Here is an 18,864-nt window from a genome sequence, read left to right on the forward strand (position 1 = left end):
ATAAATATTAAAAAAAACAACATTCTTGTAGGGTTGTTGTGAGGATTAAGTGAGTAAATACATGTGAAGCATTTGCACACAAAAAGTGCTGAGTAAGCATCTGCTATTATTGACTTCTAATATATCCAATGCTTATGTCCCTTTTGTAGGTGCTTGATAAATGTGAGCGAGTCTTACCATTTTATATGTGAGGAAATTGAGGCTATGAGAGGAGATGTGCCTCGTTCAAGCTATCCAACTAATGAGTAGTAATAATTCTCCCTCTAAAGAACCTTAGACATCTCCTGGACATAAGTGCTCTAGTTCAGAGGGCATTTCCAGGTGGGGGTGTGTTTCTTAATCCCTGCAACCGGAAGTAAAATTGGACTGGAAGGGGGATGGGAGAAGGGAGGGCCATGAGGAAGAAAAGCTTTCTTGGGGGAAAGATATGGAGAACAGGGCTTGTGGGGAGACAAGAGGTGGGCCGGGTCAGGGTCTATGAGAATTTAGCAACGAGATGTAGCACAAATAGGAAACTGAGTGTGAACTTGGGGTACAGGACACTGGGAGGGCTTTAGTGGAGAGGCTCAAGGACAGGGGATTTTCAGCCAAGTTCTTGGTAGGGAGGAAGTGAGAACATGATAATGACCATCCTCAGCGTGAATAAATACTTCCCGAGACAGGCAATATGGTGTGGTGGGAAGTGCACTAACAACTATTTATCAATCGTCTGTGATGTGCCAGGCTATCAAGCAAACACACAGAGTTAACAGACTGCTCTCTGCTCACTGGGTGCCCTAAGGCAGATTACTATACTTTGAGCCTCTGTTTTCCCAACAGACATAGTAATACTTACCTGGTGGGTTCTCACGGAAGATGAAGTTAGGCGACAATGAATGTGAAAACTACCACAGTGCCTGATACCCTGAGGGCACTCACAAACATGGAGTTGAGCATCTCTTTGTAAGGCACTGAGTCAGGTACTGTGAGGGAGACAAGAAGCCTGAGATGGGAATCCTGTGGCCAAAGGGCTTGGAGTCTAGTTGGAGAAACAGGACACATGGAAGATTTAAAAACAAAACCAACAAAGGTCACCATTTATACGTTCCAAGGACTGGAAATGAGCAGGTGAACGGTTTGAGGAATGAGCACCCACCAAGGGCTGAACTGCTGAAGGAGGCTCCCCGAAGACATGTGAGTGAGACCTTCTGGGACCTAATAAAGTTGAGAAGAAGGAAGTGCGGCCTGATGGAGAGCAGAGTAACGGTGCAGGGGTGCAGGACGAGAAAGGAGTGACCGCACAAGTGCTGACTGAGCGCCCGCACTGGGGTCAGTCGCCACGCCAAGGCTCTCCCCGACCTCATCTTACTGGGTCCTCACTGCAGCTTGTGAAGTGCGCATCTCTCTCCCTATTCTATACATGAGAAATGTTGAGAATCAAGGAGGTTAAGTAACTCACTAACAGTCATGCTTCCTAAATGGAAAGTCAACATTCAAACCCAGAACTCTGGCCACAAAATCCACGGAAAGGGACTAAAGTTGGCGACATGAGGCTAAGGAAATCCACATTTTACTCACATTCCTTCACTCATTCAACTACTATTTAGTGAGTGTTTACTATGTGTGAGGTATTGTGCTAAGCGCTGGCTGGGCTACTGTGAACGGAACAGATCCCTGCCCTAATGAGACTTTATGGCTTGGAAGCCAGGCAGCTTTTAAATAAATCCACAGCCGAATAAGTGCTATGAAGGAAACAAAACGAGAGGGTGTTATGAGACAGAACAATGCAGGCCCTCAATAGACTGGGAGGTCAGCCTCTCCGAGTAAGTCACGTTTAAGCCGAAGCCTGAAAAATAAGTAGCACTGGTTTGTGTGTGTGTGAGGGAGACAGAATCCCGAGCAAGAGGGGCATTCCCGGTAAAAGTAATAGAAAATATGAAGGCCCAAAGGAAGAAACTAGAGATCATGTGGAGGAGCCTTGGGAAGGGAGAGGGTGCCGAGGTGAGGCTGGGGAGTGGCACAAGCCACATCTCACAGGTCCACAGACACCACATTAAGAACTTCGGACTTGACCCTCAGGGCAATGAGGAATTGGTGACTGGTTTTAAGCAGGAGAGTGACATGATCCAATTGACTTCTGAAAAAGATCAGTCTGCGACGCTGTGTGGGACAGGACTGAGGTGGCTAAGAGTGGAAGCAGCAGCAGCGAACTGCAGTTGCCTCAGAAGAAGGCTGGTGACAGCTTGGATGGGGGTGGAAGTGTGTCTCAGGAGTAGAGAGGTGAGGTCTTGAGGACAAACTGCTTATGAAGAGGGTAAGGAGAGTGTTTGTCAAGGTTCACCCTGAGGTCTGGAAGTGCCATTTTGGAGATGGGAAAGTCTGAAGGAGGAGCAGATTTGGGGCAGCGGGGGTGAACCAGGAGTTTACAGCACTGTGGGCAAAGGGAAGGTGGGGATACGATTTGAGGTTATTCAATCCTGTTATAGAAGAGAAATAAGTAGGTAGTTTTTAAAACATGAGCGAAACATTTTAAGATGTTTTAAGTATAGGTGAGTAGCTAGTAAGCAACATGTTTGTTAGACCTAGGCCGAGGTCAAGTAGAGCATGTGTGGTAGGACTAAGAGATGACTAATATTCACAAGATGCTTGCGTATTAAATAGTCATGGGACACTAAATGCATAAAAGTTACTAAATAGTTATGACATCCTAAACATGCATAAGATACATAAGGCACTAAATATACCAAAGGCAATAATATTCAGGATAGACTATATGTACATGAGGACTCGATGTTCATAAGGTGTTTTTTTGTTTTTGTTTTTAAGTAGGCTTCATGCCCAGCATGGAGCCCAACATGGGGCTTGAACTCATGGCCCTGAGATCAAGACCTGAGCTGAGATTGAGTCGGATGCTTAACTGACTGAGCCCCCCAGGTGCCCCACATGAGGTTTTAATATGACACTTTGGTGACATCTACTCTGGTATGTTCCCTGTCTACTCTGCTGAGATATACAAATATACTCATGGCTGCTCAGGAGGCTAAATAGCAAGTTACAGCTATGGCCCCGCATGCTTGTTCATATGTTTGCCATTGGCCCCCAGTGCACTTTCATTCTGTGGGTCCCCTAGCTTGAATTATAAGGACTCTGGTCCTTATAATTTCAACAGAGAAGCCTGATGCAGCACAGAGAGATACAGAATATATAGACACTGCATACCCCAAAATTCAGGTAGTGTGTTCCTTCCACCCTGCTTGTACACTACCCTAAGTTGATAAAGTAGTCCCATCCCTCTCCTTCCCCTTGTTTCTTGCTATGTGTTTTAATTTGACTTAATAAACCATACGATTTGAGCATTTCAACTCAATCTATGCATCCTTTCTATTTTGCGACCTTAGAGATAGCTCACTTGGTCATGAACTTGGGAAGCTACCATTGCAGTAAGCTGATTTCCCACACAACAGAAGTCACGGGCATATTTTTTGCAGTGAAGGTAGCATGTTTCAAGTGGTGTTTTGGAAAGATGATGTGGCAGCTGAGTGTGGCATGGATTGAAGCAGGGAGACAGAAGGTAGAACTGAGGCAATATTCCTGGCTGGAAACTCTGAGACCCTAACTCAGGGTGGGAGCACTCAGAATAAAAAGATGGGGTGGACTTTAAGAAACATTATAAGGGGAACATCAGCAGGATTTGTGATATACTGGATTTCAGGAAGACCTTGTGGATGGAGTCAAAGACCTTTCAGAATTTCAAATGTGGAGAGCTAAGGGAGTGCTAGATCCACTGAATCGAATGGGGAGAAACAGGAAGAACTGGCTTGGAGATGAAAACTGTTAGGTTTTAAACCAGTTGGTTGCAGGTGCTCAGGGGGCCATGCAGCTGGAGATACCTTAACCTGGTTAATTCCAACAATGGCCTTGGCATTGACCGATCCTTCTCTCTATCCCTTACATCCATGTAGTCTCCAAGTTCTGTTGCTCTTTTTCATGAAAATGTCTCATATCTGTCTCTTACTTTCTTGTCATGTTTACACAAGGGCCATGTCTCCAGTTCAGGTTCTGGTCCTTACATCTCAGATTCTGACAATAACCCTCTAGCTGGTGCCCTGTCACACACATCTTTTTCAACTTGTTAAAAAAGGAGGCTCCGGGGCGCCTGGGTGGCTCAGTCGGTTGAGCGTCCGACTTCGGCTCCGGTCATGATCTCGCCGTCCGTGAGTTCAAGCCCCGTGTCGGGCTCTGTGCCGACAGCTCGGAGCCTGGAGCCTGCTTCAGATTCTGTGTCTTCCTCTCTCTCTGCCCCTCCCCCGCTCATGCTCTGTCTCTCTCACTCTCCAAAATGAATAAATGTTAAAAAAATTTTTTTTAAAAAGGAGGCTCCACGCCCAACATGGAGCCCAATGCAGAGGTGGAACTCAAAACCCTGAGATCAAGAACTGAGCTGAGACCAAGAGTTGGACACGTAACTGACTGAGCCACCCAGGCGTCGCTCAGACATCTTGACATTGAAACATTCCGCTTCTGCAAGGCAAAGAGGGTCATGGGGGGGGGGGGCATTTAATTAATTGATCCAAATGTACAACATGGCTTGATATGCCTTTTCTCCTTTTGGTGCCACTGTGGATGGCTAGGGAGAAGAATCAACCTGGTTCTGTTTTCCCCCATGCCAAGCACTGGATCTAGGAGAGTTGGGAGGACTGAGGAGCTTTGTTGCACTCAAAGCAACTGGTCTCCAAGTCTGCTGTTGATGATTTGCTATTGTGGAGGGCACACAGGCCAGAAGAGATGGGCAATGTCCTGCAGCCACATCCGAGTAAGGACACCACATGGCTGTGGGGGATGATAATGACGGCAAAGTACCTGGCAAATAGCTGTCCCACGTTCTTGTCAGTTTGGGGTTTGGGCATGGGGAATGTAAGATGAGGATGTGGCAGGGAAGAGTCACCCCAGAAATGGAGTAGTAACAAGTTTCCATAGTAGAAGGGGTCAGAGTTAGGGGCAGGCAGAGAAGGCAGCTGAGTAAGTTGTGGGGACAAAAACTCAAATCCTGAGTAGAGAGTAAAGGATGGAAGGAACGAACCATGGGTTAAACAAGCAAGAGGTCAAATCTAGGGGTCCTAGGGCAGAAAGGAAAAAGCAGGTAGCATAGTGTGGGTAGATAGACAAAGCAAATATAGTCTGAGAAATCAAATGTCAGGGAGCAGGAACCCAGGCTGGGAAACTGGAAAGCAACCAGTGAGGCACCAGGCATAGGGCTGAACCTTAAGCGTCAGAAAAGAGCAGCAAAAATGCAGCCAAAACCATTACAAGTCAAGGGGTCTCCGTTTCCCAACTAGAACCAGACCCATTTCAGGATGTGTGTTTCTTATAACTTGATGATGGTTGTTCCATTATCATCCTATCTTTTGCCTGGCCAAGGATGTTTCTGAGGCTTACAGAAACAACCATGAACATATTCCTACTATTTCTCCCTATGCTGGTCTGAGTCCAATGATCACTTAGTCATTCCTTTGGGAATGAAATCAGCCTGCTTGTCTCCTGGGGTGAGAAGGCTAGGAGGAGGATAGGGAAGAGACATTTGGAGCTCCCAGGTCTGTGGCTCACTGCAGATGAGCTTGAGATCTGAGAAACCTCTCCATGCAAGCAAGACACCTGGAAGTTTTAAAGAGGTCTGATGTGGATTTTGTGGGAGCCAATTCTTCCCTACCTTACCAATCAGGCATCAGCCATCTCTGCATTCCCTGAGGACAGAAGAAAAACGGGTGCAAAGTGACCTATTTGACAATGTTTTCAAAGCGTTCTTCAATTAGTTCACTATCATTTACTATTTTATCAAATCACTAGAATGCAAGAACCAAAAGCTGAGGTTGAGCCCCAGCTCAGCCTTAGCTGAGTGGTCTCAGGCAAATTACCTTGTCTCTCTGGGCCTCATTTTGCTTATCTGAAAAATGAGGAAATAGGAATTAATGATTCCTAAGTTTCCTTCCAGCATTAAGGGTTTTTAGTCCCCATGCTCCACCCATCCCCCCATCCCCCAGAGCACACTTATACTCAGCACGGGGAACTGGATCCTGTTATTACTAAATGAATGTATGTCAGAAATCCAGGCTGAAAAGGGGTCATCTGTATAAACATACAGTTATTCATGTTAGTTCTCATCTAACATCCCTTGAAGGAGAAGTCTTTTTTTTTTTAATCTTTAACGTTTATTTCCTTATTTTGAGAGAGGGAGAGAGAGAGAATCCTAAGTAAGCTCTGCACTGTGAGCACAGAGCCCAGTGTGGGGCTCGATCTCACAAATCATGAGCTCATGCCCTGAGCTGAGATCAAGAGTCAGACGCTTAAACGACTGAGCCACCCAGGCGCCCTGAAGAAGTCTCATAGCCATTTTAAAAACTGTCAGTCCACTTGACCTAATTTGTTCATTATCATCACTTATTATCTCTCTAAAGTCTTTAGTATGCATCTAAATGATGATAATGGCTTACTAGTTTATAGCAAATTGGAAACATGTCACAAAACCACACAAGCAGGTGGGAAAGATGCTATCATTAAATAACCCCCTGCTTCTTTTAAACAGATGAAGAAATTTACCAGGACCAAGTGATGATATTGTCCAATCACAAAGGTCGCAAGAGCTGCCAAAGTGGCATTACTGCATCCTGAACCCGTGCCTCTCACTTCCATATGTAGGGCCTCTGTCCTCTGAGAACACACATCCAGGACTACACGTCCCAGAGCTGGCTGTCTTTCTGCAACTGTGAAGGGCAGGTTGGGCTGGTATGGCCCACTTCTTGGAATTTGCTGAAATACCCCAACCCCACCCTGCCATACTCAGAAGCCCACCTAGTCTTTGTCTCATATATTTTCCTTTCTACTTTAAAATGTGAGTCTCCTCTGCGGGAAAGCCAATCCATATATTTCTGATTCGTTTACACTAAATTTCTCCAAAGTGCTCTCTGACATCCCCAAACTTCATACATTTTTCTAGAAGAAAAGAGGGAGATGCTACATATGGGATGACTGAGAAGAGATGAAGCTCCCAGGATTCCTCCCTTTAGGAAAATGATGTCTCCCATCCCTCTGGTGGTTGCTGTGCCTGGCTTTGACTCCACATACCAGCTCCAGCTCCAGCCAAGGTGACAGTTTTAACACCTGGGCCAGCCAGCATGGGACTCCATCCAGAACACAGAACATAATAAAGCAAGAAATGAACTTGATCCTTGATAGCTTGGCCAGGGCATGAAGTAAGGTTGTGAGACAAGCACATTCCTTCAAGACAAACCTGACTATCACAATGAATGTAGGGGCGCCTGGGTGGCTCGGTCGGTTAAGCCTCCGACTTCAGCTCAGGTCATGATCTCATGGCTCGTGAGTTCAAGCCCCACATCAGGCTTTGTGCTGACAGCTCAGAGCCAGGAGCCTGTCTTGGGTTCTGTGTCTCCATCTGTCTCTGCCCCTTCCTTGCTCATGCTCATGCTCATGCTCTGTCTCTCTCTCAGAAATAAATAAACATTAAAAAAAAACAAACAATGAATGTAAAAACATTCATTGGGATAATGTGATGGGTAGCCCTTGATGGAGAGACTATATGGACACAATGAAGCACGGTAGAAGGTGCAGGGTAGAACCCTAACCTGGGTTCAAAGTGTAGATCCGACATTAAACCCAGGGACTTTAAGCAAATTATTTCATCTCAGTGAATATCATCAGAAAACCTCCACCCCAGAAGATTGTTGTAAGAATTTTTCAGTGAGTTAATGTGTATGACAGGACAATTAATAGGCACTTAATAAATGGCAGCTAGTAGTATATTATCTGCAAGTAAAATGCTGTATGTTGAATTCCCTCTTAATTCCCATTTAAATCATGCACCATGCAGTCTCCTGACACCCCACTAAATCCAATATGGAAGTTTTGATAACAATCAATCAACAATATTTTAATGAGACCGTGACTGTGTAAAGCTAGTGCCAGATGCTATGAGGGTGGACTGGAGGGAAAAAAAGTAGCAGGTTTACAAGGTGGTTGAGGAGACGTAACACAAGTCACAGATGCTTAAGAAAAATCACAAAGCAATTTAGCAGTAGACTAAAAGAATCCGAGCTGAGTCTTGGGCTACTGGGGACGTAGAAGTAAGCTTGGGGGATACAGAGGCATTCCTTAATCACGAAAGGCTTCTCAGGCACCTGGGTGGCTAAGTCATTAAGCATCTGACTTCAGCTCAGGTCATGATCTCGCAGTTTGTGAGTTTGAGTCCCACATTGGGTGAGCACAAGCCCAACTTTGGGTAAAAAAACATGAGCCCCACTGTGGGTGAGCCCTGCTTCTCTCTCTCTCTCTCTCTCTCTCTCTCTCTCTCTCTCTCTCTCTCCCTCTCTCTCTCTCCCTGCCCCTCACTCCCTTGTGCCCCCTCTCTCTCAAAAAATAAATAAAATAAAATAAAATAAATGAAAGGAAAGGCTTCTCTATAATTCTGAACTTGGACTTGGATTTTTAAGCTTCCTTAACACATGGTGGATCTAAAACCTGGGATTTTTTTTTTTTTCATTTACATCCAAGTTATTTAGCATATATTGCAATAATGATTTCAGGAGTAGAATCTAGTGACTTGAAGCCTGGGATTTTATAATATAAGTTTAATTTTTTGTGTTAAAAATTTGTGTGTGTGGTGGGGGTGGGGTGGGGAAAAACTTGTTTCGTGGGTATGAAGTTTCCCTCTTAGGGTAATTAAAATGTTTGGAACCAGATAGAAGCGATGGTTGCACAACAATGTGAATGTACTAAATGCCCCTGAATTGTCCACTTTAAAATGGTTAACTTGGGGCACCTAGGTGGTTCAGTTGGTTAAGCATCCAACTCTTGATTTCAGCTCAGGGTCTTGAGATGAAGCCTCACGTTGGGGTCCATGCTAAGTGTTAATCCTACTTTAAATTAAAAAAAAAAAAAAGGTTAACTTTATATTACATGAATTTCACCTCAATTTAAAAACTTGTGGAGGGGTGCCTGGGTGGCTCAGTCAGTTGAGTGTCCAACTCTTGATTTCAGCTTGGGTCATGATCCCGGGGTCATGGGATCAAGCCCTGCATTGGGGCTCTCTCTCTCTCTCTCTTTGCCCCTCTCTCCCGCTTGCTCTCTCTGTCTAAAACAAAAAATAAAAATAAAAAAACTTGTGGAAATAAAAATATTTTTTAAAGGAGTAGTCCTACCAGATATAAGAAAATATCTTTAAGCTACAGAAATTAAAACATTGTGTTATTGGCACAGGAACAGATGACAGATCGAGGGAACACAATGGAGTCCAAAAGTAGACTCAAGTGTGTTTGGAAAATTAGTGTACACTAAATTAGACAGTTAAGGGGCACCTGGGTGGCTCAGTCGGTTAAGCATCCAACTTTGGCTTAGGTCATGATCTCACAGCTGGTGAGTTCAAGGCCCGCGTTGGGCTCTGTGCTGACAGCTCAGAGCCTGGAGCCTGCTTCAGATTCTGTGTCTCCCTCTCTCTCTGCCCTACCCCTGCTTGCTCTCTGTCTCTCAACAATAAATACATGTTTAAAAAAATTAGTTAAAATCAGTGGGGGCAAGATGGACTGTTCAATAAAGGCTGTTGGAATGAGTGGCTAACTATTTTGGGAAAAAAATTAAGTTGGACCCATACCTCACAGTTCATACCAAAATGGATTCCAGATGGATTAAAGAATTAAATGTAGAAGAATGGAAGCAGGAGAGTACGAGAAAGAAAATATGGTAGTACTTTGTATAATCCTGGGGTGATGAGGGATTTTTACAGGCTTGACATGAAGCCCTTGAACCAAAAAGGAAAAGATTGATAAATTTGACTCCACACATAAAACATACAAACAGAAGCAACTTCTGTACATTCTGTATGGCAAAAGTTACTATAAACAAGGTTGAATGACAAATAAGTTGGGAAAATATTGGCAACTCTTATGACAGATAACTAATTTCTCCAATACACGAAGTACTTTTACAAGTTAAAAAGAGAAAGTCAATTACTTCTATTGAAAATGAGCATAAGAATGGATAGTATATAAAAGAAAAGCTGAAGGGTATATGGGTGGCTTAGTTGGTTAAGCGTCTGACTCTTGGTTTTGGCTCAGGTCATAATCTCACAGTTCATGAGATGGAGCCCTGCATCAGGTTCTGTGCTGCTTGGTATTCTCTCTCTCTCTCTCTCTCTCTCTCTGCCCCTCCCCTGCTCACACACACACACACACACACACACACACACTCTCTCTCAAAATACATAAACTTAAAAAAAATACTTGTAAAAAAAAAGAAAAGCTGAATGGTCAATAGACATAAGAAGATATTTAACTTAATTAGTAATTAAAGAAATACAAATAAAATGAACAAGGAGATTATATTTATTCTTTACCAAATTAATAAAAGAAGAAATATATGATACCCAGATAATAGATCCTCTCTGCACTTTTGGTAAAGATATAAAATGGTGTAACTTTCCTGGAGGGCATTTTGTCTCATGTATCAACATATTAAGTGAACTTAATCTTCAAAGCGCCTGGGTGGCTCAGTCGGTTAAGTGTCTGACTTCGGCTCAGGTCATAATCTTGCCGTTCGTGAGTTTGAGCCCCATGTCGGGCTCTGTGCTGATGGCTTGGAGCCTGGAGTATGCTCTGGATTCTGTGTCTCCCTCTCTCTCTGCCTCTCCCCTGCTCATGCTCTGTCTCTCTCTGTCTCTCAAAAATAAATAAATGCTAAAAAAATTTAAATGAACATAATCTTTATAAGACAAGTGAACAAAAATAATAGGTAAAAATTGGGGGGGGGGTGGAATCCAGAATGTTAATCAATAGAAGATAGGTCCATACTACTGAATTATTCTGCAGTCATTAAAAAAAATACACACTTTGGGGTGCCTCGCTGGCTTAGCTGGTTAAGCATCTGACTCTGGATTTTGTCTCAGGTCATGATCTCACAGTCTGTGGGTTCAAAGCTCACGCTGACAGCATGAAGCCTGTTTGGAATTCTCTCTCTCCCTCTCTCTCTGCCCATCCCCTGCTCATGCTCATTCTCTCTCAAAATAAATAAATGAAAGAAAGAAAGAAAGAAAGAAAGAAAGAAAGAAAGAAAGAAAATACTTTGATAATGTCTCATGATATATTGTTGGTTGAAAATAGTAAGTTGCAGAATCACATTATACTATAGTATCACCTCATTTTTTGAAAAAAAAAAAAAAAAAAAAAAAAAAAAAAAAAAAACAAACCCATATTATTTACTTTTGTTTGTATCAAAAGTAAAAAAGTCCGGAATAGGGTGCCTGGGTGGTTCAGTTGGTTAAGCGTCTAACTCTTGATTTTGGCTCAGGTCATGATCTCATGGTTGTGGGATCAAGCCTTAAGTTGGGTTCTGTTCTGGGCGTGGAGCCTACTTAGGATTTTCTCTTTCCCTTTCCCTCTGCCTCTTCCTAGCTCACACACGTGACTTCTCTCTCTCTCTCTCAAAAAAAAAAAAATGTCTGGAAGGATACATACCAAACTATTAATAGTAGATACTCTTAGAAGGGAGTGAAGAAACTAGGGGGAAGAAACTTACATTTTATTTTGCACATTTCTGTAGTGTTTTCAAATGTTTTAAAGCAAGTGTATATTACTTTTATAATCAAATAAAACAAATTTGAGAATTAATTATAAATTATAGAGAATTTGCATAAGAGAATATTTCAAAGGAATATATATCATATATACTATTATATAATGTATATATAATATATACTGTATGTGTATATATATATATATACATACGTATGTATATATATATATACATACGTATGTATATATATATATATATATATATATATAATCTTCTTCTAAGTCTACAGATAGAAAGATCTCCATCAAATATTGTCTGGTGAAAATGGCAGATGTACATCACAATGTATCCCCATCTCTTTTATAGTATTTTCCAAAAAAAACAACGTAATAACCAGAAGCCCAAAGGGGGGGGAATTTTTTATAACCATCTTAAATGTAATAAAACACACACACAAAGATGTACATGAATGTGGTAGTGCATGAACTTATCTATGTAACTATAATTTCACAACTGTCAGGACAGAACCTAAAACTAAAGATCTTGCTAAAACTAAAGCACCATTTCATGGAGATAATATTTACCACTACCATATTAAATCATGCCCCATTGTTTCTATTTGTGCTGTGGGGAGGAAAATTAGTATGGCATGTGCTTTCCATTATGCTCATGCATGAGTATACACATATACATGGAAGAGAGAGACTAAAGGCTTTGAGAGTATGATGCGATTCCTAGGGGCTTTTTCTCTTTTTCTTTAACCTATTCTATATTGTTTAATCTCTCCACAAGCAGTTGTTATCCTTGCAAAGTGGAAAAAAATATTTACAGAAGAAGTGAAAATTAACATAAAATGTATGTTTTTTTAGTTAAGTTTTTTTTAGTAACTGCTCCCAGCATGAGGAATTCCTGAAAGTGTTTTCTGATTGTGCACTGGCCAAAGAATATGTCAAAGTCATGACCCATGCAACACCCCTTCCCTCAACGTATGACATTTTCCTAAAGCCCCAAAAGAAAGCTCCAACAACAAGAAATAAATAATCAAGATGGGGGGGTTTGTGTGTGAGGCTGGGAGTACTGGGTAAACAGAAACAGCTGAACTCGCCAGGCAGGGTTTACTCTTAATATCCAGTGAGGGGACCTGTAAACCACATCACCACAATCCCCTTAGCCCTTGAAGATCATGTAGCATCTCTGACTAGTACAGATCATAGTTCCCCACCAGAGTTTATCAGATGGAATCCTCCTTTCTCCTAAATCACAAAAAATGCAATAACCATACAGATGACCAGACAAAACCAGGTCACACAAGTTCCCTCCAAGTACTGTTTATTCAGGGATTTTATCTGTACAATCACCGAAACAGCTCCATGATTGGTAGAATTTACTGCACTCACAAAAATAAACCTAGGTAGGTACGTCAATAAAATATCAACACAACCCGTTAAAAAGTGGAAAAGTTTCAGGGACAATGAAGGAGGGTAAAACCATGGGGAAGAGAAAAGAGAATGTTCTCCTTAAAAAGAAAAAAAAAAGTGGAAAATTTCAATACCAGTCTAGTCCACATAATACCAAATAACTGACTTTGATTTTCAGTTCAAGAGATTGTGATTTGTGTTCTAGTAAATCTAACTAGGTTTCTGAAGTCAAATAGGTTTTTTTTTGCATATTATATGCACATACATTTAATGGGGGGAAGGGGGAGAAGCCCCAATCGTTTATAGGAAAAATTGTTTCAGAGTCATACTCAGGGCTTAGCGCTTTCCAATGGCTCTTGTGAGCATTAGCGTTAAGGTTCTCACCACTGGTTCATACTGTGTTAGAAAGTAGGCCCTCCAAGGGTGCCTGGGTGGCTCAGTCAGTTGAGTGGCTGACTTTAGCTCAGGTCATGATCTTATGGCTTGTGAGTTCGAGCCCCATGTTGGGCTCTGTGGTGACAGCTCACAGCCCGGAGCCTGCTTCAGATTCTGTGTCTCCTTCTCTCTCTCCCCATCCCCTGCTTGCACTTTGTCTCTCTCTCTCTCTCAAAAATATAAATAAACATAAAAGATTTTTTTAAAAAGTAGGATCTCCATACTCTGGTTTCTCTTCAGATTGCATAAAATCTTTCACCTTTTACTGAAGAGCTCCATGGAGAGAAACAATTCTGGACTCAGAATTGTTCACTGATTTTTTGAGAACTTGCTGGGAAAAAAATAATAAAATAAAAAGTATGGGGCACCTGGGTGGCTCAGTTGGTTAGGCAACCGACTTTGGCTCAGGTCATGACCTTGCAGTTTTGAGTTCGAGCCCAGTGTCAGGCTCTGTGCTGACAGCTCAGAGCCTGGAGCCTACTTCAGATTCTGTGTCTCCCCCCTCTCTACGCCTCCCCTGCTCATGCTCTGTGTCTCAATAATAAATAAACATTAAAAAAAAATAATAAAATAAAATAAAATAAAATAAAATAAAATAAAATAAAAAAGCATGATCTCCAAAATCTAAAAACAAAGACAAAAAAATGGGTAGGAGATTCCACTCTTAACCATACTGTCCCCACATATGAAGTCTTTAGTTCTGCTTTCCATCTCTCTTCCCCCCAACGCTGTTCAGACTCAAAGCTATGCCATCTCTTCTCAGGAGTGGAGGTTGCAGAGAGAGCTGCTTAAAAATTTATCAACATCACAGTTATGAAATCGTTCATTTCTGGTTATGTAGTTACCATGACTGACCTGCTGTGAGGAGAGAATATTTCATGATCTATCCCTCTTAATTGGAAGGGCTGCAGGAAGCCAGGCGTCTCACTCTTTAAGATGTAGAAGGTAGAAGAAATGCTAGGGATAGACAGGAGGCTAAGAAGTCTGGTCTTTCATTTCCAGCCAACAATGTTGCTGCATAATTGAAGTTGGAATCTATAGGATCAAAATCTTTATTGCCTGTACTACCAGATGAGCAAGTTCCATCAGGATATTCCCTAGCTTTTCATATTCAGACCAGCGGGAGTAAATTACCTAACAGTTTGTCTTTTCAATATGATGATAATATTTAGTGAAACATATGCCTGTTTTCTAAAAGTATAGATAAATTTGCATGGCTATGTCCACACTCTCTCATCTTACACTTTGAACATACTGAAAAATAGCTGGCTGGCATTATGAGGACACATGTGGTTGAAGAGCAATGACATGAATGGAAAGTTCTAATCCTTTCGGCCAAATGACCACTGGAAAATGTCCATTTGAAATCAGGTAGACATTTGCTGAGAAGATTGTTCTGAAAGCAAAAGGGAAGCAGTCGCTATCAATGTTAATTTCATTGTCATGAAAAGCTTGGGGAGGCTGGAGGTCAAGGTTCTAGTGTTGGTACTGCAGTTAACAGCTATGTAATCATGGACAAGGTAAATCACCTCTCTGAGTCTTGGAGTAGGAGGGAAATAATATATTTTCTGCACAAAGACAGGGGATGGCCCAGGTAATCTCAAGTTTCCCTGTCAAAAGCTCTTGGAACCCCTGATCTCAGCTGAGTTAGCATTTAATGTGATAACAGGATAGTAAAGTTGTTCTTGGTCTGGCTTACAGGGACCAAACATAACACCAGCCAAACTCACCATCACCTGCATTGTGCACTGAATTCACCAATCAGTATTCACCTGCAAGCTCTTGGCCAAAAGGCATAGGTAGAACAGTAGTTCTCAAAGTATAGTCCTGAGACCAGAGGCATCAGCATCACCCCTGGACTTGTTTAAATATGCAAATTATGGGACCACACCCCAGATCTATTTAATCAGAGACGCTGGGGGTTGCACCATTTTGTTTCTTAGTATGTCCTCTAGGAAATTCTGAGGTAGGCTAAAGTGTGAGAGCCACTGGCAGAGATTAAAAACAAAACAAAACAAAACAAAACTATTCAACTGATGTTTGGAGCCAGTCAGGTTGCTTATGACACAAAAAGAATCATAGTGGTAGATCAGAATAAGATCATTGGCCCAGAACATAGTTCCCTAAATTTGTTTGATTACCAAAATTTGTATGGCTATTGCCACACATACAAAACTGGTGTCTTATTCCAAAGGTCCCTGGAATTTGTATGTTAAGAAGCCACTTTTTATTTTCCTGGAGAATATGCTACTTATAAAGCATATATATATATATATATATATATATATATATATATATATATATATATATACAGGGAAAAAAAACATTATTGTATATTATATTCTCCTTCCTACCAAAGAAACTGGGGCTACCCCAGGATGGTTGCTTCTAAATTTATGAGGAAATACCTTACTAGTCAGGGAATCTGATCTACATGATGCCAAAACATCTAGGTAAAATATGAAAGTTTCTGCAAATAAAATATTCACCAACTTTGGTTTCAAAAAACTTAAATTTTATCTCTTTAAAAAAACAGTACTAAGGTGGTCCCACCTGCCCCACATTTTACTGATTATTTCCAAAAGACAACAGCACTATCCTGGGTAGTAGCAAATTCTCTCAGTGATCAATGATTATGATGATGATTACATGAGCAGATAATTATAAGATGATGCCTTACTACAGACCAAGAGTTGAAAACAAAGTGCCTGTGATCTTGTTAATGTCCCTTTCTCCAAGAGGCAATCCTTTGAAGGAAATGGGAGTTCTAGAGTCAGCTCTGGCACCACCAGCTCTGTGATTTGTGCTTCTCTGAGCCTCATCTGGACGCCTAAGGATTGGGTCAAATGATCCCCAAGAGCACTTCTAGATTAAAAAAAAAAAACAACTTTAATTCTATGGTTATACTAACTTGAAATTTTCAACATTTTGAACCAGAACAATTTAGAGTTGGAAGGAATGTTACAGGGTGATTTATCACACCCTTTATTTTACAGATGAGGAAATTGAAGCCCAGAGAAGGTAAAGGCCAGAAATCTGGAGATCATCTGGAGAAAAGCTGGAATAAAACACTAGGCCACTTGATCCCCCAGCTTACTTTCCAACAGAAACCTCCTGATAGATTTCCCTCTTGATGCCCCATATTTAAGATGAGCTAGACAGGAAAAGCCAGATTTGTGTAGGGTTTACCTACGTGAAACAGTTCCTGCCTCTTCCCACTCGCAGCCCAGAGTCTAAACTCGACTCAACTACAGAATCTAAAGATAACTGAGTAGAGGAGACAGTTCTTAAGTGAACAGAGATGCAAGACCTCTCCTTAACTTTGACAATGAAGTATGGTTGAAATCGGGAATAACACCTCTCAGTGAGGCCTCTTCTAATTATTAATATTCACATCATTACAATTTTCAGAGAGTGTGCAACAAACCAGCTCATATTAGAAAGTTAAATAGTCCAGGTATAATCAGTAGAGCAAGGAAAAAAGGAATGAAGGGCCTATGGGTGGGGCTGGGGGAAGAGAGGAGAGACAGAAAGAGAGAGGGAGAGAGAGAGGTGAGAAAGAGACAGAGAGAGACAGAGAGAGAGAGAGAGAGAGAAACTCCAGACTGGTGCCAATCTACTCAGGAATGATGCTATTATTATGGGTGGAAGGAGTAGGTTAAAGAGGGAAAGCCAGGAAGAGTACTGTTGCCAAGAACTGTTATCAATTAACATTCTGGAAAACACAGCCATATTTCTCTTCTTTGGGGATTCTATAAAATGAGACCATATAGATTCATTGAGCCAACAAGACTTTGGTTGCATATTGGTGGGGGTGGTAAGGAATAAGGATCAAGAGGCTCACAAAGGGATCCAGACGTCTGCTTCACTGGAGTGGAAAAAACCATCATAATAATTTCCACAATATATCTGGCAGAACAAGGTGCTGCAGAAGCCAAATACACTGGCTGAGAGTAGGCATAAGCTGCACAGAGAGAGTGAGAGTTTTAATTCAAGAGGTGTTGCTGAGTTATTAAAGAAAGGGGCCAGCCCTAAATCATAGGCTTACCTCTCAGTTTGGTGGAGCTATCAATCTGACGTTCTCTCGTCCTTAAGAAGGAAGGCCCCGCATTTGGAGAAAGAAGCTACTGAGCATCTCTCTGTTCCTTTTGCTGGGTCCATAGTTCCTTGTGCAGTTCTGGAAGGCAAGAACATTACTGGTCTACCTGTTTGTAGCCTGAAAAATGCATAGATCAAATCTTGCAGCCCCAAAATACCACTGAGATTCGGGTTGTAAGGGTCAAGGAGTTGGGCCTAAAAGGTAAGCAAAGGTTGGGAACAAAGAATAGGGGCAAGTTAAAAGCAGGGTCCTCTCCTAGACAGCATGTGGAAGCTGACAGTCTAGAACAGAGCTTAGCAAATATTTTCTACAAAGCACCAGATAGTAAATACTTTAGACTTGTAGGCCATAGGGCTCTTGCCACAGCTAGTTTTCTGCCAGCAGAAACTAGAGGAACAGCAACCATAGACAATACAAAAATAAATGAGAAACTAGAGGAACAGCAACCATAGACAATACAAAAATAAATGAGTGTGCCCACAGTCCAATAAAACTTTATTTATGGACAATAAAACTTAAATTTCATAAAATTTTCACATGTCATGGAATATCATTCTTTTGTGATAATTCTTGAAAATTTACTTTCAATTGTTTAAAAATTTAAAACCATTCTTAACTCATGGGCCATATAAAAACAGGCAGTAGGCCAGATGTAGCCCACAGGTTGTAGTTCACTGACTCACAGTCTAGAGTAATGCTAACAGAAATACAATGAGAGCTACAAATATAACTCAAAAATTTCTAGTAACCCTCTGTCAAAACCAAAAAAAAAGCAGGGGAAATTAATTTTAATAATGTATTTTATTTCACCCAATATATCCAAAGTATTTTAATGTCAATGTTGTTGATATAAAAATTACCAATAAGGTATCTTGCTTTTTCTTTTTTCATACTAAGTTTTCAAAATCTGGGGTGCATTATACACTTAGAGGACATCATAATTCATTCTAGCCATATCCCAAGAGCTCAATAACTACATTTTTGGAGGTTATCATGTTGAACAGTGCAGGTCTAGAACAGTGTCTTCAAATTTTAGCTTACCTCAGAATCACTTGGAGGGCTGTTAAAATATAGAGTTTTCATTCAGTAGGTTTGAGCAAGGCCCCCAAACTCCATTTTTAACAAGTTCCTAGGTGGTGGTGGTGGTGTTGATCTGGGGACCAGATGTGAGAACTACTTGTCTAGAAGCTGAGCAGTAGGAAAAAGAAGAGAAACAATTAGGAGCCAGGAATATGTACAAGAGGTAAACAAATGTAAAACAATGAGATATCATTACATACCTATTAGAATGGCCAAAACTAAAAACACTAACAAACACCAAATGCTGGTGAGGATAATGGAGCAACGGGAACTCCTGTT

At 41.4% G+C, this 18,864-nt stretch overlaps 1 long non-coding RNA gene and 1 pseudogene across 8 annotated transcripts in view; one reads left to right on the top strand and one right to left on the bottom strand.

Moving 5' to 3' along the window:
• Positions 1–18,864, bottom strand: part of LOC113596292 (uncharacterized) — a 100,113-nt gene that overhangs the window by 74,955 nt on the left and 6,294 nt on the right. For 6 of the 8 annotated variants that reach the window (XR_008294224.1, XR_008294223.1, XR_008294228.1 and 3 more), the window contains exon 2: positions 17,455–17,583. This is a non-coding gene — a long non-coding RNA (uncharacterized LOC113596292). The other 2 variants (XR_008294226.1, XR_008294229.1) reach the window with 2 other exon arrangements.
• Positions 13,627–13,751, top strand: LOC113596311 (uncharacterized; annotated as a pseudogene).

The sequence above is a fragment of the Acinonyx jubatus genome, chromosome E1, assembly GCF_027475565.1.
Source record: "Acinonyx jubatus isolate Ajub_Pintada_27869175 chromosome E1, VMU_Ajub_asm_v1.0, whole genome shotgun sequence".
NCBI lineage: Eukaryota > Metazoa > Chordata > Mammalia > Carnivora > Felidae > Acinonyx > Acinonyx jubatus.